Here is a 24,189-nt window from a genome sequence, read left to right as displayed (position 1 = left end):
CATTTTGCTATGCGTCCTGCGAGGTGAACCAATCGTCGTAAGATTCATCAGGCGTACGTCCGATATTAACATCCCCCTGCACAAGTGTTCATGATGCCCTGTTGCCACACTGAATCAAAGGCCCATGAGACGACGAGGGACCCTGCTGTTCTGGTAGTAAGTGTTCAGCTTTGTCATGTTGGAGCAGCTGGCACAGGTTGGGGATCTAGAAGAGTTTTGTGAACGGTGGCTTACGAGACTTCAGCTACCGGGCGACTCTGGATGGAGACGATTTCGGAATGTTTCCATTACATTAGAAATTTTCTTAAACTTAGAACGCCATTAAATTCTTTAGCTTGGTATGCAGCCATAGACTGTGACATTTGCTCAAGCATTTGATTGGAAAGCAGGTCGACACGACCTCCTTTTCTATCACATCTATGGTGCTCGATTCGATGACGTCACCGTCCTCTTGCGCTGCTAAGAAGCGTGACCATAGACTAGTTGAAGTTGGTCAACACATCCACCACTGTGTGTGCCTCGGCATCAGGTTCGCTGATGGTTCCAGTGGCGACATGCAGAGACGAGCGGCTCAGGCATTAAAGCAGAAAGCCGGCCGCGGTGGTCTAGCGCTTCTAAGCGCTCAGTCCGGAACCGCGCGACTGCTACGGTCGCAGGTTCGAATCCTGCCTCGGGCATGGATGTGTGTGATGTCCTTAGGTTAGTTAGGTTTAAGTAGTTCTAAGTTCTAGGGGACTGATGACCACATATGTTATGTCCCATAGTGCTCAGAGCCATTTGAACCATTAAAGCAGAAGCTGCTTCGTGGCGTCCGTCCTGATCCATCGTCAACCTATAGGCCAGCTACACTACATGCCCACTTCTTGTTGCGTAGCTCGATGACTGCTGCCGTCATGTCTCGCTGGTTGCGGTTCAGACGTCTGTTGGTAGCCTGGTTCTTTTATCTGCTGCCACTCTCGGAAGGCCCTGTTCTTTCCCGTTATGGCAGCACACAGCTGCAAGGGGAGTCGGCGCGAGCAGCCGCCGTCCTCTCTTCGCTGCCTCGTTACGGCCGCGACCTCAGCCTCGAACGCCCTTTCACGAAGTGCTGCAGCCTCTCTTCCGCCACGACTGCATCTAGGTGTAGCGGTGTCTCCAGTTCTACATTCAATTGTGAGCCCCTTAGATTGAGCCCTCTCTGTGATGGTGGCACCCATCCAGGTAGCTGTCACAGATCTGACAGTGGGAGCCCCATTTGTTTAGTCGGCCAACTAGCTAACAGTGAAATTTGACATCAAATTAATTAACTAATTATTCAAATTGATCAATTAACTACCCGCTCCCCTTCAAGGAAAATGGGGGGGGGGGAGCTTCTCCCTCCTCCTCACCCTCACCATTCTCACCCATACTCTCTCCCTACACCTCCTGGAAAAAATTGGCGGGAAAAATCGCTCATTCTGTGCTGAGCTGTTGGACTGGAAGGATCTCATGGAACGAAATTGAAATCAATGTCAGTTACATTGCACGGGGTGTATTGTTTATTTATGAAATTCTGTTTGCGTATTCTTTATTTAATCAGTTTGCAGGAGGCAATAATAGTTAAAATAATATATTCTTTACTGGTATAAAAGAACAATTTGCATATCACTGGTGTGGAAGGATGTAGGGTACTCTCTTTTTTTCGTCATCTTTAGAATACTGGCACAGTCTAACTATGACGTCACAATCCAAGATGGCCAACCCAGAATACTGGCGCATTCTAACTCCCCTCCTCGTATTGGTGAAAGTTCAAAAACTGGCGAGAAATTAAAAAATCAGTGCAGAGCTTGAAATTTTTTACCTCTGGCTGTGAAGCATTGGAGTTGGGGAGGGGGTAGATACCACTGATTGAGGGCTAGAGAGTGGCCCTAACCATCTCGTCAATAACTGCTGGATGCAGAAACCATATTTTCACTTTTAGTCTAGCACTAAGGAATTGCTTCAGCCAGTCTACCCAGTAACCCTACCTGGGAAGGATAGATAATAATAGGACAGCGAACTGTCACTTACCTGCAAGAGAGTAGCCTCCTGCCGATCTACAAGTGAACAGCTGCTGGGAGGGACATAAGGATGAGTAATAATAGTAGGATAGCGACCTAATGTCCCAGTGCTGCTATTTTTTTTCGTTTATTGTACTTTCAATTTCCCATCCGGATCTGGAGCAAGCCGGCAGCAGCATAGGCACTATTCCCCTCCTTGTATTGGTGAAAGTTCAAAAACTGGCGAGAAATTAAAAAAATCAGTGCGGAGCTTGAAATTTTTTTACCTCTGGCTGTGAAGCATTGGATTTGGGGAGGGGGTAGATACCACTGATTGAGGGCTAGAGAGTGGCCCTAACCATCTCGTCAATAACTGCTGGATGCAGAAACCATATTTTCACTTTTAGTCTAGCACTAAGGAATTGCTTCAGCCAGTCTACCCAGTAACCCTACCTGGGAAGGATAGATAATAATAGGACAGCGAACTGTCACTTACCTGCAAGAGAGTAGCCTCCTGCCGATCTACAAGTGAACAGCTGCTGGGAGGGACATAAGGATGAGTAATAATAGCAGGATAACGACCTAATGTCCCAGTGCTGCTATTTTTTTTATTTCGTTTATTGTACTTTCATTTTCCCATCCGGATCCGGAGCAGGCCTGCAGCAGCATAGGCACTATTCTTCAGCCCAGAGACATCAAAATTCTACAGAAGGACATTTAAAACGATACAAAGGAGAAACATGGTTGAACATAGCTATATGCAAGGGGGAACATAATGGAAGAGAGTATACCAAAAAGGGGTGACTGTAAAATGGAGATAAAAAACAAAAACGTATTTTACACAATAAAACCACATACTGTGAAAATTAAAAGACACAAGTTCAAGTATGGCAGGAGCATAAAAAGTTGCAGAACGATTAAAACAGCCACGCGATGGGCGGCACGGTCAACAAAACTATATATATGTCAAGCACACAATTAAAACCACACCACTTGATGACACTGTAGAACTCCATCGAACAGAACACTGAGGCAGCACACTCGATGATAAATAAAAAACTGGGAGGATCTGCCAGGGGTGGGGATACAAAGGGAATAGGGGGGAAGGGGCAGTGCTAGAAGGGGGGAGAGAAAGGAGATGGGGGATGGGGTGGGGGCGCACCGAAGGAGGCCAGGGAGGGAAGGATGTGGAAGGAAAACAGCCAAGGAGGGAGTACAGAAACTCAGAGGGGGAATGGGGAAACACCGCTCAGGGGCAAGGAGGGGGTAGGAAAGGGGGCCTTGGGGGGAAGGGGGGAACAAGGCTGGGCTACAGTTGGTAAGAAGGGTAAACTTCATGGTGATCATCTGGGAGAGGGAGGTGCTGGAAATTGTCCTGATGAAGGAAATGGAGGGTGTAGAGGTGGACAGAGTGTTGGATATAGTGATAGAGATGCAGCAATGGGCGGAGGGTGGAGAGGAAGGAGGACACCAGGGGGTTGGGGGATCAAGCCTGCAGGCAGTGTAAAGGACACAAATATGTTGGAGGAAAAGTTAGAGGTGGGGGGAAGGGGATGAGTTCGTACAGGATCTGTGTGGGGAATGGAAGGCAGATACAGAAGGGAAGGTGGAACAAGTGGCACTCAAGGATTTGGATGTTCTTATAAAAGTGGGGGGGGGGGGGGGGGTGGAGGCGGATATCCAGGCAATGCTGGCATAACAGAGGATAACAGATTAGGGATTTGTAGGTGTGGAGGATGGTGGAAGGATGCAATCCCCTTGTCTGGCCAGACAGGAGTTTCAGAAGGTGGAGGTGGGTACGGACTTTCTGCTGGTTGGTCAGGTAATGAGGGGGTCCAGTGAGGTGACGTTTGAGGGTGAGGCCAAGGTATCTCAGGGTAGGGGTGAGTTGGATGGGACAACTATAAATGGTGGGGTAGAAATCATGGAGATGGAAAGAGTGGGTGGTGTGGCCTATGATGATTTCCTGGGTGTTGGAGTTGTTACAAAGGAATGACTGGGTGCACCAAGATGGGAACTGGTGAAGGTGGGTTTGGAGGGTTCGTTGGAATCGTGGAAGGACAGGGTAAAGATCCAGGAAGGTAGTGTCATCAACTTATTGGAGGAGGTGTGCAGGTGGGGGTAGCTTGGTCATATCGGCGGTGTACAGGAGATTGAGGGGAAAGAATGGAGCCTTGTGGGACACCAGCAGTGGGATAGAAGATACAGGAGTTGGTATTGTGGAGGGTGACGAAGGGAGGATGGCGTGAGAGGTAGTAAGTGACAAGATGGACAAAATTGATAGGCAGGGCATAGGTTTGGGGTTTAAAGATTAGACTGGGATGCCATACTTGGCCGTAAGCGTTTTGGAGGTCCAGGGAAACAAAAATGGGAGAGTGACGGGAGTTAGGTTGGAGGGAAAGAAGGTGAGTGAGATAAAGGAGTTGGTCTGTGGCAGTGAAGGAGCGTCAGAAGCCACACTGGGTAAGGGGGAGGAGATGGTGTTCATTAAGGTGGTGATGGATACGAAGGGAGAGAATGGATTTGAAGATATTACTGAAGACGGAGGTGAGGCAGATGAGATGATAGGAAGAGGTGGCAGAAGGAAGTTTGTTGGATTTGAGGAACAGGAGAAAGCAGTATGTCTTCCACAGGTCGGGTAAAAGCCAGTGGAGAGGATGATGTTGTATAAAGTGGCAAGGAGTGGTTAGGAAGGAGAAGGGACATTCTTTCATGTGGCTGTAGGTGACACAGATGTGACCAGGGGCCATGTTGCGTTTGGACTGGAGGATAAGTTTAATGTCTTGTGCTGTGACGGGTATGTTGATATTGGAGGGGGTAACTGCCCCAAGTACCGGAGACTAGGAGCGAGTGGAGTGGTGTGTTCCATGATGGTGAGAAAAAGGGAATAATCAAAGTGTGAATCATCAGGGATGGTGAAGTCCTTGGAAAGGTGGGAAGCGAAGTGATTGGCCTTACTAAGGTTGTCGGCAAGGGGGCAGTCATTATGGAGAAGGGGGTAATGGGGTGCAGAATGGGAACCAGTAAGGGGATGGAAGGCAGACCAGTACTTGGAGGAGTTTATAGGGAGGGTAGCGTTGAGTCATGTACAGGTCTGGCGCCAGTCCTGGCGTTCCTTTGCTGTAATGAGGTTCCGAATGTGTCACTGTAGTTTCCAGTGGTGGTGGAGTGTATCCCTGTCAAGAGTGCACAGGAAGGAACGATAGAGGTGGCAAGATTCGCAGAGGAGGAGGACAGCCCACGGAGGGAGAGTAGGGATGATGGGGATAGATGGTTTTAGTAGGGACATAAGCCACCACAGTGTCAGTAATGGTCTTCTGGAGGAAGGACGAGGTGTGGGTGATGTCATCAGGATGGTGACAGGTAAGAGTGTGACTTTCGACATGGGTGACGATGGATTCCTGGTAGGCATCCCAGTTGGTGCGATGGTTGCCATGGACTACCTTGGGAGAGGGTGCAGGGTTGGGAGGCAGAGGCGGGTGGTGAGCAGAGGTGATGCTGAGAAGGATGGGAAGGTGGTCGCTACCTGTGGGGTCAAGGATGTCTATGATGATATGCCCATAAAGATTGGCAGAGGCAATGACAACATCGGGAGTGGTGTTGCTTTTGGGACGGGTGTACAGAGGTAGAGGAACAAGGTCATTTGGAGCATGGGGAGGAACTGATGCCACCACTGAAGGGTGGCAGGGGAGTGGGGACTAGAATCATCTGTTCAGTGGAGTATATAGGAAGAGGTGTGGACAGTATGGTGGGGCAGGAGAAAGGTTTCATTCAGGAGGAAGGTGTCGACCTGGTGTTAGGAGAGGGTGTTTATGAAGAGGTATTTGTTGGTGTGGAAGGAGCAGATGTTCTGGAAGAGGATGCGACACTTGTGCCACGCCGTGAGTGGAAGAGAGGAGAGGCTTAAACTAGGGTGTCCAGGAGGGTGCAGGTGAAGTGGGCTTGGTTGTGGGAGTAGGTGGTGAAGTTGTGGAGTTGGAAGATGGAGCGGGCGACGAGGAGGATCTGCTGGAGGGTGTGAGGACGTTGGAAAGGGTGGATGTTTTGGAAGACTATGGATAAAAATGAGTGCTGCTTACGTACTCCCTGTATATATGAGTCATGTAGCAAAAGCATTGCGGAATGAAACACACTTGTACCTATTGTAAGTAGGCTGTTTAGGTTTTTATGTTGGTAACGCCATGTAGCACTCTGTATGAAAATCACTGACTGTGCTGTCTGCAGTCTGTGGCTGGTTGGACTCATTGTTGGAATATTCGCTTGTGTAGTGTTGGGCAGTTGGATATGAACAGCGCGTAGCGTTGCGCAGTTGGAGATGAGCCGCCAGCAGTGGTGGATGTGGAGAGAGAGTTGCCAGAGTTTTGAGAGATTACTATGTGAGCACGATCTGGACGTGTGTCCTCGAGAAAAAGGAAATTTGTAAAGATGGATGTCATGAATTGATATATATATATATATGATGACATTTGAACATTATTAAGGTAAATACATTGTTTGTTCTCTATCAAAATCTTTCATTTGCTATCTATGCCTATCAGTATTTAGTGCCTTCAGTAGTTAGAATCTTTTATTTAGCTAGCAGTATTGGCGCTCGCTGTGTTGCAGTAGTTCGAGTAACGAAGATTTTTGTGAGGTAAGTGATTCATGAAAGGTATAGGTTATTGTTAGTCAGGGCCATTCTTTTGTAGGGATTATTGAAAGTCAGATTGCGTTGCGCTAAAAAAATATTGTATTTCAGTTTAGTGATGATCAGACTAAGTAAAGAGAGAACTGTCTGAGTACGTTCAGTTTTACTCAGCTATCTTTGTATCAAATAGCGTAGAAGTTTCCAGCACAGTAATTTCTAATTTTTCCAAGCGGACGTTTCACTATTTATGAGACGCATGTCACATCCTAGCCAACAGAAACGTGAGAAATACATCGTATGATATTTTTTACGAGTGTGGTGTTCATTATCTTACTTGAACACAGAATCTCCGGACGAAAAACTGGCGAGTCACCTCCAGTTTATTCCAGCGCCACATACCGAGTGTACTGGGTATCTGAAGAGTCGACCAGCCGGAGCCTTTCTTTGTACCTGCCAGGTCGCGACGGGCGAAGTCGCGGCCTCCGGTCGGCCGAGTCCTCGTGACCCATCCCTGCCACTGACCGCGGACCGGTCTCGCTAACTCCTAGCACACTGAGAGACAGGCAGACACGACTCGGACGAAGAGGTCTAGCTCCAGTGCCACCACCGACAGAGACTCTCCAGTTTAAAAAATCCACTTTACCTAATCGGAGACGCAGTTGTTGTACATACACCTCGAATTTCTCATGTGTGATGTAGATTCCTCCCTTTCATGAGCATTAGCTTCGAAGACAGAAATCTGTTCATATCAGCTCAGTATATGTTAAGTCCTGCGCCAAACTCTTTTTGACTCATGATAGAATGATAAGAGCTCCGTTTGTGAGTGTAATAGGAAAGGAAACGACTAGTAGTGGTACAGAGTACCCTCCACCACACACCGTACCATGGCTTGTGAAGTATGTATGGAGATATAGATGTAAGTTTAATCTACCTGTTAAGGTGTTAGTCCATCCATTTATAGACACACAAAATTCACGGAAGAATATAGTCTTTTATTTATCGAGAAAACAAAGGACAGAATTTCTGCTGCTGATTGTCTCTCGGTAAAAACCTTCGTATTAGCCTTTGATCTTCTCACTGCAGTCACCTAGCAAGGCGTATGTGAGAAGCTGCTCACAATTCTTAGAAGAAGCGGTGCAGAGCTCACCTCTCAACTTCCACTTCGTCAGAGTATCGCTTACCTGCCATATTCTCACGAATCTTCCATTCTTTGATACATAGCATTTGAATCCACCTGTTTTTGGCCAGTAGGAGACGTACCCTGCCAAGTCACAGATCCCTGCTAATTTTCTCGAAATCCCATCATGTTCCGACAGCACTGTTCTATTAGTCAGAAGTAGTCTTGCGCATAATAGTTCGCGACTGGGAACGTTCAGTTTAGTTAACGGTTCCGTCGCGAACTAGGTCGCTCTTTTAGTTCGTTAGCTCCCATCTCGATTTCCAGGAAGACAGTTCGCTCGCTTTGCTACCGCTACTGCACACGCTCCTTTATTCGTTATGCTAGTCTTTTAAATAATGACCAGTGTTGCCAATTCCTGTATTATTACAGTTTTATGTCGAGTAATTAGACTTCGAAAGGGCAAAAAACCAGTTATTTACACAAATGGGTAAAATGGGTTAGTCAACTACTTTACTTTACATACAGTGCACTCGTAGTATTTTAATTTTAAAATATATTTATTTATTTATTAGTTCATTGTAGGAATATTACTTACAGAATATACTAAATGCGATTTTTTTTGTGAATTAAAATACACTTTCATAAATAATCGACTTTTTAAAGTTTTGGAAATAACCAACAAAAAATATTTCTGCTTTAGGTACAGGTTAAGTACTATATGGCACAAACAATAATACCTTTATCATTAACAGAAGAAACATTAACACTTATAATTTGTTACCAAACAATTAGACGTAGAAAAAATAACTATGACCCCTGAGTGAGATGGTATTCTAAAGCATACATTTTGTGCTTTGCATTATCATTCTTTAAATAATCAGTCTTCTAATTTTCAAGCGAAATTTACAAAAATTTACATATTATTATGTCAAAATTTGGAAACTTTGTTCGTCGATAACAGTGTTCTTCGTTCATTAAGTATTTGTCCCGTCGCCGAAAAAACGCGTTCGCAGGTCACTGATGTCGCTGCTACGCAAAATCTCTTTAACACACATGCATATACATGGGGATATAACCGACGACGCTCGTGCCACCACTCAAGCGGATCCTTTTTTCGATCTAAATACTCTTCATTGAGGTATTTATCGAGTTCGCGAATACCAGCAGCAAGTTGGTTATCTGCTCTAGTGATTTTTCTTATTTCTTGGTCATACTCGTCCCATATAGAGTCTTTTTTATTTTCATTACTGCTGCTACTAGAACAAGACGCCGAAGGGTCGCTAGCAGTAGGATCAGCCACTAAAATATCTCGATTCTCCCTTTGAAGTAACTGCATTCTGCCTACTTTATTTTTGAGGCGTTGTATTGCAACTTCACAAGCTTTTTGATTTCTAAATCCTCTCTGTCTAAATCGGGGGTCGAGAATAGTACACCAGCGTATAGAATGTTATTCTCTACATCTTTAAAACGGTCTTCCATGCCTTTCTTGAGCACTGATTGCACAGCGACAATTTTTTTATTGTTAGAAGCATGCTTCTGCAGAAAACTGTTGAGCAGGTTACAAAACACAATAACTTTTGACAAAGTCACATTTCTTTCGGCACTTATTTCTACCGTAATTTCATAGAATGGACTAAGTAAGGGCAAAACTCCTTCTATTATTTGCCAGTCACTTCCTTTTATTGTTAGGTCAGAGCGCAGAAGTGCTAACTAGCAATCACTGCATCCTTTACCTTCATTATTCACTGAAGCATGTCAAAAGTAGAATTCCAGCGGGTCTGGACGTCCTGTTTGAGCTTGAGGACAGGCAGATTCATTTGCTGTTGTGTAGCAATTAGTTTTTTTTTTTTTTTTTTGCCTTGTGTACTACGATTGAAAAACTCGAGAATATTTGTAACTTGCGCCAAAACGTCAGATATTTCTTTAGTAGCTTCTTGTACAACTAGATTTAGAGAGTGGGCGAAACATGAGACTGATCGCCACTCACCAAGTCTGACAGCAGATAAGATATTTGCAGCATATCGCTAACAATAGCAGCAGCTTTGTGGGAAATATGCCAGTCTGTCATAACGTCTTTCATGAAATTGCACGAGTTTTCGCTGGTATGCCGCTCTTTATAATTAATACAACCAAGTAATGCCGACTGAAGTTTAGTCTCTTCATCTATAAAGTGGCCTACAATGGCTATATAGCTTTCATTCCTCGACGTCCAACCATCAGTACTGGGAGATTACGCAGATACAGCTTGCACCTTCTTTTGTACTTCATCCATTATGTCATTGTGAACCCTTGATATTAAATTTTCCGATAACGTTTTTCTCGATGGAAGTTTGTAGTTTGGGCAATGAGAAACTCGTTCTATCAGTTTTCGAAAATCTTTTTCTTCCACAATTCGTAGAGCGTGATGCCCTTTAGCTACCATCTTGACAACTTGTCTGTCTATTTCTTCAACCTTTCGGACTGACGGTGGTCTTCGAATATATTGGTTCATTGATTGTTGGGAGGCTGATACCGAAATAACATTCTGCAATAAGGATGTAGTTTGATTTACTTGCAGTGAGTTTAAACTAGACATTATCGGTGGTTTTCTTTCCGTCGTTATTGGGATTAAAGCGTGTTTTGTTTTCATACGCCGGGTTAAATTTCCGTTTGAGCCTCCTGCAATACTTATTAATGTTGAACAGTGGTTACATTTTGCTTTTCTTTTATCTGTGTCTTCAGTGAAATGTGTCCACAAGGAACTATGTTTCCTTTTTGATGACATCGTAATAAACAGCCTAAAACAAAACATAGTAACCCTATAATCAAGCGATACGCATTACCGTACTCCACATCATCGCATTGTATAAGCCCATTGTTATGTGATGATAGTCATTTTAGATTACACATTTTAGGCACTGTACTTACCTAACGCTGTGTGCGATTTTACTTCTTGACACTATGGTTATATGTCAGACACTGCAGTGCAGAATACCGTAAAACAGAAACGCAGCACTGAACTATGTAACTGCAGTTGTCAGACGCTCAGCACGATATGACGCTCATTGGCAAGGGGGCGGGGTGGGGGGGGGGGAAGCACGTGATTTTTTTAAAGTCTACTGCGGGCTTTCGCTCTCCGTCTCGCTATTGTCCGTCGGTCATCGGAAAAGAGCGAACTAAGTAGCGAGGTTATCCGTGAACTAGTTCGCGTAGTTCGCCTATGGGAGTGCTCTTCCGTTCGTTCGCGAACTGCACAAGACTAGTCAGAAGCCTGTCTAGTTCCCCACCCGTCACTGACTAGGCAGAGAGCTATCACAACGAGCCGTATCACTGTAGCTATGCTGCACTTCCGATTTACCTCGTACCTAAGGTATTTATGTAGCTGTACTATCGTCTTCTCGTGAGCACTTTTATACTTCCTCGATCTGTTCGTCAATCAGTCGTTTCGTGAGACCTAAGTGGGAGCAAGTAATACGTTTCTCACAACGATTAGAAGAAGCCGTAGGGAAATCACCTCTCAACTTCCGTTTTGACAGAGTATCGCTTACCTCCCATATTCACGCGAATCTTCTAGTCTCCGATACGTAGCGACAGATACCGCCAGCCAAGTCAAAGACTCCCCTAATTTTCACAAAATCCCATCACCTTGCGACAGCGCTGTTCCGTTAGTTAGAAGACTGCCTAGCCCTCTTCCCGTTACTGGCTATGAAGAGAGCTATTACAACGAGAAAAAATTGAATACTACAGTTCAGGGAGTAATTCACCACCATGCGAATGCTTGCATCCAGATATTTATTACGATTGGTAGGCCTACTGCGTCTATTGATTTGTAATCGATGAGGTAATAGAACAGTAGTAGATCTTTTCGGCTATTTTAGATTCAATAGTTAAATTGATCTACATTTAGCTCCAACGCCCACAAGTCCTCAATCGTCTGAAAGTCGCTATGGCTTACTGGTGCTACAGACAGGAGCCTACATCTGAATACGTATTCTGTCAAAACATTGCACTGTGCGTACTACATTGTAACAGCATTGTCGATTTCTTTGTTCCTTTTCCAGTCACATGCGTAATGATCAAGTAAAAATGAATGTCTATGTGTCTCTGTATATGATCGATACGCCTTATATAGGTTTTTTAATGGCCAAGGAAGCCTTACTGCGGCGCCTTTACTATACGAGGACAGCGCAAAGAAAATCTGATCCATCTGCAATTCATAAATGTCGAATGATTATCTATAAATATGTCCCTGTACGTGACCTAATCTCTTTTTTTGTATTCCTATGATTATTGCACTAGAAATACGACAATGTAATGGTGTCAGGGTCTTCGTTGACAGCACAATGTTTCGTGAGAAATACGTAAATACATCACCTTTTTTTTCAAATGGAGCATACCTCCGAATCTAACAGTATCATAGAGCTCCCAATACATATCCACTGAATCATTTAAATTGGTGCAACAGTCTCAACCCTCCACGCATAATTCAGACCTATGGCAAGAGTAACGGGAAATTCGGGACTTAATCGTTGCATTGCTCATTTTTTTAACCCTACTTGGTGTTCGATAGTGAACCAACCATTATACTGTATTCCTTCTAGAACAAAGTACATCTACGTGGATAGTACGCATATGTGTAGGGCCAGTTATTTATTTAGAAGCAAATCCAGTACTTATACACTTATTCAACTATCGTACATCGATAATCAATTAGCCAATAAGTACAAGTCAGACCAAATCAATGTCAACGTTTCCTCCAGCAACAACGCTCATCTTAGTTCCTCTTACACCTCGATCCGAATTGCAGTGCCACAATCTGTAGGTGACGTACCGATGGAACCTACAGCCACTCGCCCCCTGCACCGTCACTTCTTAGTGGGCGGATCTTACCTCCCTTAAAAATCCATGCAAATGAATTTGAGCCTGACATTCTTCTGCCTTAGCTCACCGACTTGTCAGTTGTTAGTGGCTGGATTGCTTCCCTTAAGATTAGAGCAAATGAATCCGAACCCGACATATGCATTCTACTTCAGCTCGCTGCAGATGCTTACTGCTATGCATTTTACGACAGTTAACACTTCCGATGACAGTGTAGTAATTTCTAGGGCTATTACTGTCCAATAGATTTAGTTACACCATCACAGATCTTCCCGCCTGCCTGCAGACAACTCCACCGCCTACAAATATCCCACACCTAAAACAAATACACTGCAAGCGGCTGTACAGTGGATGGTGTAGAGTGCATCGCACCAGTATTATCGATTACCCTTCTATCCCAATCTCACTCGCTGATAAAGTAAAAAATTGCCTATACACTTTCATACGTACCCTAATGCACCCTTATGTTTCCGGGAGAAATACATCGTCTTTCCCAAAGATTTTTTTCCTGTCACATATTCGAATGGAGTATGCCAGCCTATGTGATCCTAGGAGCATCCACATGATGGTTTAGCATCACAGATCAGTCACGTAACACGAACACGTGGGCTTAAGGATTCATACACTGTGACTATGTTCTGTCGAGTTGTCGTATCGATGTTACTCTTCACCAGTACGTGTCATTTAACCACAAACGTTGTCGGGATAACAGCTGACAATGACCTCAAAGTTATAGTGGAAATTGAAAATCTACAGTGAGGTATCAAGGCGGGGCTCGTTCAAATAGAATGGGGGAAGCTGCCTGTGAAACTGACACACACCTATGAAGCAAAACATTGTGACCACCTGTTTACTAGGGTGTAGTTCCACTTTTCAAACCCAGTACAACAGAGATTCTGCTTGGCATGGATTCTGTAAGTCCTTCTACAAGTCCTACACAGGATTCCAGAAAAAAGTGGCACCACATGCCTAAGCACCAGTCAAGAAATTCCCGCAAATTGCGGAATGGTTGTTTACCGGCACGCAGCTGGCGCCCGATATGTGTTGCAGTGAGTACAGGTCAGGCACATTTGATGGTCAAGAAATCAATGTGGGTTCACTATAATCCTCCTCAAACCACGGCAGCACCATTCTGACCTTGCAACACGAACAGTTATGCTGCTGGAGGATGTCATCGCTGTAGGGGGAGACTTCGAGCATGAACCGATGCAGGTGATCCGCAATGATGTTGCGAGGTGCCGGGGCTAGCAGTGTATTTAACACTAAATTCTTCGAGAATCTACATATGTAAATGATGCTCTAAGCCCCCCCTATTCTAACTCCGACTTTTGCTGTTGCACAAGGAAAAAAAACACGCGAACTGACTCTAATCAACCCTGCCAGTGGAGTAGAAGAGAGTTTGGCACCTGCAATAATTTAATTTGATAAATAAGTTAAATAAACGAAGGTTTCATTAACATAGTGAGAAATGATGGGTTGCTCTACCGATTAACAGAATGAAAGTTCTGTCCAAAATAACAATATGATTTATTAAGACTAAACACAAAATAATAAAAAAAAACACATGAAATATTTATAAAACATCAAATTGGCTCAAATTGGAGACTCATACAAACACTGTAAAGATGAAGTTGTCCCTAAACTAGATCGTGAGGTTTAAGACGAAGTGGTATGTGGAGCCAATTCCTTGCCACTCAAATCTTAAGAGAGACACAGCTAGCCCAACATTAAATTGCTGCTACTCAAGACAGAACAAAGTTAGAAAAAGACGAACAGGCGCGCTCTGCTGAGCTCTGATTATCACCTAGGAAAATCCCTATCTGCCGGTGCTGCGGACATACATTACCAAACTGTCTTCCTAACTGCCAGAACACGATCTGGCGTACCGGGGGTGATGGCTGGTTACTTCGACGTCCTCGACCGAAAGGCGAGAGCCGACTACCCCTGAGCACCCGTACAGGCCGAACACTGAACATTCTCGCCCCCACGACAGTGGCCGTGGTTAAACGTACCAATCAGCAACTCGAAAACCGGCGGAAAATTCCACTCCATTGCTGGAGCACTACCATTTCACCAATGGAGATTCTTGTCGCCAATTTCTGCGCTGATTTTGCTACGTCACGGAGCTATGCCCTGAGCAAGCCAATCACAGTTACTATTTTGCAGAAAGCGCGGGAATTTTCCCGCCACAGCTGCCTGGGTACACAAGTCATTCCCACGCCTCGCTGGTAGCCTGCCAGAAAGTGTTTTCGCTAAGTTTCTGCGAAGTAACGGAACCTCTAGCCCAGCCGCTACTTCAGGCCCCGGCGGGCGTGTCTCTTGACAATGTCGGCGTCTGGAAAGCATTCACTCGACTGCCTCACACACGTCGGCTTAACCCTCTCGAGATCAGTGGAGCCCGCCTGTCACCGGACCACCTGGGTGACGAGAGACGCTGCGTGGGAAGTCCGCGTGTGAAGGAATAGCAACTTTCCACCGCATGCAATTAGAGAGGAGAATCGTAAGATAGAAATATGAGAGGGGGCTCATGCCACCTCTCATTGCCCCTACGCCATTTTAGATTGTAATTGGTGAGCGGTTGGCTCACTTAGGAGCAAGGTAGTGAGTCAATCGCCCAAGAACAATCTTACAAACTGACTCCACATGCCGCACTCTATAAAAGAATCACTGCAACCGAAAAATGCAGCTCATAGAGGGAGGATTATTTATGATGTAGCCAACTTCACCTTCTTAATATGGAACACTAACACTCAAATCACACATCCATACCCAGGGATCCCCTTCCAAACACCGATTCACACAGACAGTCACGCTCTAAATATGGCCCGGGCATGTGAGCCAAATATGGAGCAGTTTATTCTTTACAATCAGAGTTGGAGTGCTCCGCAATTAAATGCCCAAGATTTTACAACAATCTGAATTATGAAACTAACCTGAACTCACTCACACATGATACTATTTAAGTTAACAATCTCTTTGTGAGCTTTCAGAATCTAGTTACAACCTCCGATTCATTCTGTCTCCCTGCAGCAAGAATAACCTTTACAAAATGTTCCCTCAACTGATGGTCCATTCACAATGACAGTGGTGGTATCTGCTTCAGTTTATGGGAACTTCAGGCACACTGTTTGCATACACACAACAATAAATACAAAATACAAAAAAAACATGGTGTGGAGAACAATACAGTAATTTGTAATAAGAATTACAGTGTAAAACACAAACACATACAAGGTATAACATACATTACAAAAACAACATTAGAGAAAGAAATTTAAGAAAAAAAAACAAGGTTCATGGGGCATCAAGTTGTGCGTGCACATTACACAAAGTTCACGACTGTGCTGAGAATGAGGCACTAAATCACATTGTTAGAAATATTCGAAGCACTTCACAAATTCGACAGTACTGACATCTCATAGGGCTAAACGTCGGGTGTTGTTACTACGTTGTTGCAACGGCAATAGGGTGTTCTGGAGCATCTGCAGTACTCTGTTGAGATTGCACCAAGACCTACGCATATGATCACGGCAGTACGGTAGGAAGACACAGTGATAGGCTCTCCTCACGTCGATTAATTGTCTCTGAGGTCTACTCGTTGGGATACATCACTAGTCTAGGTCTCTTCTCTCGCTGGACAGTACTTTACGTTTCCCAATATTGCAGTTCGACAAGGGATGATGGCACGTGGAGTGACTCCACAAGTGTGTGAGGTCATCCATACAGGATCGAACTAGGAGCGACGATTGCTAAAACTGCTCTCTAATAGAGAGGAGAAGTTAGAAATGAGGCCATACATTTGTTAGTGTGGCACGATACTGCTTTGTGTATGCAGATCGGCCAATGCTAGTGAGTTGTAAAAACCCAAACAGGTGAGTATAGAGCGTCCCTTTCTGTCCTGAGGCACATGAGGCGCAGGTTCTGACACGATATCTACATCTACATCTACATCTATACTCCGCGAGCCACCTTACGGTGTGTGGCGGAGGGTACTTATTGTACCACTATCTGATCCCCCCTTCCCTGTTCCATTCACGAATTGTGCGTGGGAAGAACGACTGCTTGTAAGTCTCCGTATTTGCTCTAATTTCTCGGATCTTTTCGTTGTGATCATTACGCGAGATATATGTGGGCGGTAGTAATATGTTGCCCATCTCTTCCCGGAATGTGCTCTCTCGTAATTTCGATAATAAACCTCTCCGTATTGCGTAACGCCTTTCTTGAAGTGTCTGCCACTGGAGCTTGTTCAGCATCTCCGTAACGCTCTCGCGCTGACTAAATGTCCCCATGACGAATCGCGCTGCTTTTCGCTGGATCATGTCTATCTCTTCTATTAATCCAACCTGGTAAGGGTCCCATACTGATGAGCAATACTCAAGAATCGGACGAACAAGCGTTTTGTAAGCTACTTCTTTCGTCGATGAGTCACATTTTCTTAGAATTCTTCCTATGAATCTCAACCTGGCGCCTGCTTTTCCCACTATTTGTTTTATGTGATCATTCCACTTCAGATCGCTCCGGATAGTAACTCCTAAGTATTTTACGGTCGTTACCGCTTCCAATGATTTACCACCTATGGCATAATCGTACTGGAATGGATTTCTGCCCCTATGTATGCGCATTATATTACATTTATCTACATTTAGGGAAAGCTGCCAGCTGTCGCACCATTCATTAATCCTCTGCAGGTCTTCCTGGAGTACGTACGAGTCTTCTGATGTTGCTACTTTCTTGTAGACAACCGTGTCATCTGCAAATAGCCTCACGGAGCTACCGATGTTGTCAACTAAGTCATTTATGTATATTGTAAACAATAAAGGTCCTATCACGCTTCCTTGCGGTACTCCCGAAATTACCTCTACATCTGCAGATTTTGAACCGTTAAGAATGACATGTTGTGTTCTTTCTTCTAGGAAATCCTGAATCCAATCACAAACCTGGTCCGATATTCCGTAAGCACGTATTTTTTTCACTAAACGTAAGTGCGGAACCGTATCAAATGCCTTCCTGAAGTCCAGGAATACGGCATCAATCTGCTCGCCAGTGTCTACGGCACTGTGAATTTCTTGGGCAAATAGGGCGAGCTGGGTTTCACATGATCTCTGTTTGCGGAATCCATGTTGGTTATGATGAAGGAGATTTGTATTATCTAAGAACGTCATAATACGAGAACACAAAACATGTTCCATTATTCTACAACAGATTGACGTAAGTGAAATAGGCCTATAATTATTCGCATCTGATTTATGACCCTTCTTGAAAATGGGAACGACCTGTGCTTTCTTCCAGTCGCTAGGTACTTTACGTTCTTCCAGAGATCTACGATAAATTGCTGATAGAAAGGGGGCAAGTTCTTTAGCATAATCACTGTAGAATCTTAAGGGTATCTCGTCTGGTCCGGATGCTTTTCCGCTACTAAGTGATAGCAGTTGTTTTTCAATTCCGATATCGTTTATTTCAATATTTTCCATTTTGGCGTCCGTGCGACGGCTGAAGTCAGGGACCGTGTTACGATTTTCCGCAGTGAAACAGTTTCGGAACACTGAATTCAGTATTTCTGCCTTTCTTCGGTCGTCCTCTGTTTCGGTGCCATCGTGGTCAACGAGTGACTGAATAGGGGATTTAGATCCGCTTACCGATTTTACATATGACCAAAACTTTTTAGGGTTCTTGTTTAGATTGTTTGCCAATGTTTTATGTTCGAATTCGTTGAATGCTTCTCTCATTGCTCTCTTTACGCTCTTTTTCGCTTCGTTCAGCTTTTCCTTATCAGCTATGATTCGACTACTCTTAAACCTATGGTGAAGCTTTCTTTGTTTCCGTAGTACCTTTCGTACATGATTGTTATACCACGGTGGATCTTTCCCCTCGCTTTGGACCTTAGTCGGTACGAACTTATCTAAGGCGTACTGGACGATGTTTCTGAATTTTTTCCATTTTTGTTCCACATCCTCTTCCTCAGAAATGAACGTTTGATGGTGGTCACTCAGATATTCTGCGATTTGTGCCCTATCACTCTTGTTAAGCAAATAGATTTTCCTTCCTTTCTTGGCATTTCTTATTACACTTGTAGTCATTGATGCAACCACTGACTTATGATCACTGATACCCTCTTCTACATTCACGGAGTCGAAAAGTTCCGGTCTATTTGTTGCTGTGAGGTCTAAAACGTTAGCTTCACGAGTTGGTTCTCTAACTATCTGCTCGAAGTAATTCTCGGACAAGGCAGTCAGGATAATGTCACAAGAGTCTCTGTCCCTGGCTCCAGTTCTGATTGTGTGACTATCCCATTCTATACCTGGTAGATTGAAGTCTCCCCCTATTACAATAGTATGATCACGAAACTTATTCACGACGTTCTGCAGGTTCTCTCTGAGGCGCTCAACTACTACGGTTGCTGATGCAGGTGGCCTATAGAAGCATCCGACTATCATATCTGACCCACCTTTGATACTTAACTTAACCCAGATTATTTCACATTCGCATTCGCTAATAACTTCACTGGATATTATTGAATTCTTTACTGCTATAAATACTCCTCCACCATTGGCGTTTATCCTATCCTTGCGGTATATATTCCATTCTGTGTCTAGGATTTCGTTACTGTTCACTTCCGGTTTTAACCAACTTTCCGTTCCTAATACTATATGCGCACTATTTCCTTCAATAAGAGATACTAATTCAGGAACCTTGCCCTGGATACTCCTGCAGTTTACCAATATTACGTTAACTTTTCCTGTTTTTGGTCTCTGAGGACGGACGTTCTTTATCAACGATGATAATGTTCTCTCTGGTAAGCCGTCAGGTATTTTATCGTTTCGCCCAAGGGGGGGTCCCTCTAACCTAAAAAACCCCCGTGTGCACGCCACACGTACTCTGCTACCCTAGTAGCTGCTTCCGGTGTGTAGTGCACGCCTGACCTGTCTAGGGGGGCCCTACAGTTCTCCACCCAATAACGGAGGTCGATGAATTTGCAACCATTATAGTCGCAGAGTCGTCTGAGCCTCTGGTTTAGACCCTCCACACGGCTCCAAACCAGAGGACCGCGATCGACTCTGGGCACTATGCTGCAGATATTAAGCTCAGCTTGCACTCCGCGTGCGATGCTGGTTGTCTTCACCAAATCAGCCAGCCGCCGGAAGGAACCAAGGATGGCCTCAGAACCCAAGCGGCAGGCGTCATTCGTTCCGACATGTGCTACTATCTGCAGCCGGTCACACCCAGTGCGTTCAATAGCTGCCGGAAGGGCCTCCTCCACATTACGGACGAGACCCCCCGGCAAGCACACCGAGTGCACACTGGCATTCTTCCCCGTGATCTTCTTCGTGTACTCACGACAACGTGGTCTCCCGCAGGGAATCCCTCCAAACGGCTGCCGCGTCCGGAGAGCTAGCAGGCTGTCGTGTGTGGGTCGCGTGTCAGGGTCAACAGCCAGCCTCACTTTCGCTCGTGGCCCGGCGAGGATCCCGCCTAATCCCTCAGGTATACGGCCCGGTGACTGTCAGCTTGCAGGACTGGACGCTCGCCCTCTAGCAGGTAGCCGAAGACCTCTTGTTTTTGCACTAGCTGGCCTCTGCATTGCCACGATACCCGTCATCTGCACAGTTCTGACAAAAATCTTATGCCTAACTTTTTCCCATGACCTTCTATGTTATAATAAATTTACATAATAACACATTGATGGTCTGTCATTTCAGACACTCTTATTTTACTTTTATAGTTATTAATCTATGGCTATCATTATAATCGTGGTGTATGTAACTTAGACACGGAAATAATTTAACTTGATATTTGTGTAGAGACCAGTCTCACTACTGTACATGGTGTGTGATAACTGATGCTATGTAATGGATGAACAACTAAATGTGCGGGCCCGCATCAATATTACTTATTTAGATCGACAGTAGACATGCTCAAGAATTAACTACCATATGCCAACGATCTACATTCTATGTCTTCTGAATAAATTATGTTATTATGCAGGCTGAAGTTTTACTGAGCTTATAAAGAACATGCAACTATTCTACGTTCGCTCGCCGGTCGTCCCTCCATCTTGGGTCTGTGATTTGATGACCTGAAAAATAACATCCCAACAGGCGCGCGCCAAACACTTGTGGTAGATAACCCCCACAATATTAATCTAGTTATTGTTAAATCCTACAGTTTAACTTATCCTAGTATATCGTACCTTTTTTTTTTCCTTATGCAATACTCTTACATAATTCCTGTTACGCTGAGATGTGTCGCTGCTCGCCGCTATTGACGACAGTGAAGTGCGCGCCGTACGACATGGCCTCCGAGTTCTCACTACGCCTCACTGAAACTCCAGAGACTGGGTTAGCCATGGCTATACAAGACAATAAATTTATAGTTGCAACTTCTTTTTCTATGTTATACAGTATTCGCGATCAAAGTACACCTTTCCAGAGACAATGTAATATGACCAAGCCAGGATTGGTTCCTGTTGAGGATTCAGTCGCCCAACACACGCCAGCTACACAGTATGTCACGAATATCCAAGTATAAGTCCCTGGTTATTCATCTGTGACAGTCACGAGCAGCACGCTAAATCCCCAACCAGCGCATTGGCATGGTGGGCTTTATGACCGCATTTCTATCGTCTAGGGCACCATTGGAGTCAAACGCTCACAGGTTCGCCCCGACTTGCAAGACAACGATGCTGGCGCAGCTCTGCAAAAACTATACTGCCCATATTCATCCTCGAAATCACGCAATATACCACAATCTTCCAGTGCACTGACGCGTGCCTGCAAGCATTGGTATGAACGTCTCACGAACTGGTTGTGGCCGCTATGGAGCGTATCACGACTTCTCAGAACGCTTCTAAGAGCACGTTCTTGTATGCGCCCGTTTGTGCGACATCTCGTCACTCATCTTTATCCCTTAACATGGACACCAGATAGGAAAGGACAAAAACATTGCTCATGGAAAGGTAGTGCCTCTTATCGCAACGACAGAGGAGATCCCGAACATAGACAAAAAAAGTTAACAGCAGTAAATTCTTATGCGAGAAAACGCAGCGTGTTAATACTTTAACAATCTTAATATATTCATGCAACGATTATTGTTCCCCGAAGAAAGGTTCATATATTTGCCTATTCTACTATGTACACCACTTAAACTACTATTATTCCACGAACTTCTTTGTGTGAGAGATGTGGTGGAGTCCTATGGACTAGCGCCAATCCCTTGTCAGACTCCCCCTCCTCTGACGTGCCTTAGGATTTGCAAGTCTAATTTCAATCTCCTGGTTCTCCTGTGGTCCTTGATTTCGCTCTCTTCAGTTACGGTCGCTTCGCCGTTCGTTATTCCTCCTGTCCCAGATTCCTTGTCTAGATTGACCCTGTTCCCTGACGTTCTGGTTTCCGTGTCTCTGGTTTCCATAATCCTGAATTGTGTAACCTTGATTTCCGTAACCCTGGTTTCCTAACTGACGAGCGCGATTATGCGATCTGTTGTCGTCTGCCCTTGCTGGCCCGTGGTATTTGTTATTTTGCGCCTTCTTCCTGTCCTTTGCGTCTTGCTTATCGAAGACTACTTCGAGTTCGCGCAATAGACTCTTGAATGCTTCGATGTCAGATCAACACTTGCCGACAAGTGTCTGTTGATACCGAACAGGCAATTTGGAAAAACAAAATTTGATGATTTCTCCCTTGCTATATGGACTATCTAAAAACTGATTCTTCTTGAGTAAATCATCAAAAAATTTGGTTGCGCTCTTATGCCCGGACACTTCCAGTTCAGGACAAAATATTATTTCGTCTTTAATCCTGTCTTGCGTTTCCTTTGACCAGTAGATCCCCAGGAACGCGTCAACAAGTTCCTGATAAGTCTGACACGTCGCTGCCACACCCCGCATCTTTTCCGCGGCTTGGCCTTCGATGTGTCCACACATGAATTCTAATTTTGCCAGGGTTGGCCATGATGACGGTAATGAATTTGTAAACTGCATCACCCAGCTCTTGGGATGCATCGACCCTCCATTATCTCTGAACTTTTGGAATTTTAGTATCGACAGGAAGTGATTGTGATCAAAATCCTGTCCGATCCTCGCACTGGTGTTGTCACTCGTTTCCGATACTTGCACGTCTGCTGAGTGTCCTGATCTATCTTGCTGATAACTGTGATGTGCTACCTCTGTATCACGGTGGCAGTGGCACTCAGAATTCACTCTCCTAAGTGGGCTACAATTATTGGATCTATTACTCGCTGTTTCTGCGTGTGCATTGTTCGTTCCGCACGCTGTCACTGGGCTAGAGCACGGCGGGCTTTTCCTCGGAGACACAATCCTGTGTACTCCATCATTGGTATCCGAACGCGCAGTGCTCGTGTGCCCGTTTCGCTCTAGTTTTGCTATCCGACTCTCTACTTCTTTCATTCGTTTCGTGATGTTCGTAACCGCAATATTACCTTGAGTCTTTAAGGCCGCTAGGGATTTGGAGTGGACTTGTGTCGCACGTCGCAAGCGCCCTGCGAGTTGAGAAGTTACTCTTGCGATTTTCATTGCCCCTGTTGCTGCAGTTTTGGCTAGGCCTGCTACTTTTTGTGCTACCATTGACATTTGTTTTGCTTCTCCACATTCTTTCTTTATTGTTAATAATTCCCCACGAATTTCCCCTATATGCGAAATTATTGCCTCCGTGTCCTTCTTACGCTGTTCGTCAGCTTCTTCTTTCTCCTTCTTACGTTGTTCATCAGCTTCTTCTTTCATTGATCGTAGGAAGCTCAGTATTGGGTTTACGTCATCTTTTTGATCCTCTTCAAACATGGGCGATGTAACTCTGGACACCTGGGCGCTAGAGCTCTGACGTGACCGAGCTGGCCTCTGTCTGCACTCGTTCGTTTGACTATAAACTTCTGCTACCGCCTCGACCTGTGTGCCTGTCTCTGTTCCATCCTCCAATTCACTATAATAATCATGGCCGCGACGTTGCTCTAAGATCGCGTCCAAATCACCGTGCTCATCAATGACCCTGTCGTCCTGTCCTGCTAAAAATGTGCCCATCTCATCTGCGAACCTATCCCCGTCAGTAACGTGTCTCTTATCCATTATACGTAGTATCCACTTTTGTTTTAGCTTCGCTCACTAATAGTCGTGCCTTACTTCTCGTGATCATTCATGAGAAACGAAATTTATCTAAAATACACAATAAAAATAATCTACTCCCTGTATTTTTACACATAGACATAAAATTTCAACAACGCTGTTCCAACGCTGTAATTACAAGCACAATTTGATGTGGTACAGAAACCGCACACAAATCCGACAAAGTGCGATGTGGTACGGACACCACATCAACGAAACACAAAAAACAATGAACAAAAAAAATATATACACTGAAAACAAAAACTGTAATCATGCGCCGCTACTTAAAACTAATCACGGAACTACAAGAAAAACAAGTTGGGTATTACTTACTAAAAAAAAACAGAAAAAAGAATTGAATGTTCCTACTAAGAATCCTGTTGGCTTATCAGTGATTCACAGGAAAGATCCGAGGCTAAGGGTCGCCATTTTATGCGAGGTGCCGGGGCTAGCAGTGTATTTAACACTAAATTCTTCGAGA

The sequence above is a fragment of the Schistocerca nitens genome, chromosome 6 (assembly GCF_023898315.1).
Source record: "Schistocerca nitens isolate TAMUIC-IGC-003100 chromosome 6, iqSchNite1.1, whole genome shotgun sequence".
In the NCBI taxonomy this organism is placed as follows: Eukaryota; Metazoa; Arthropoda; class Insecta; order Orthoptera; family Acrididae; genus Schistocerca; species Schistocerca nitens.
This window is presented reverse-complemented; position numbering follows the sequence as displayed.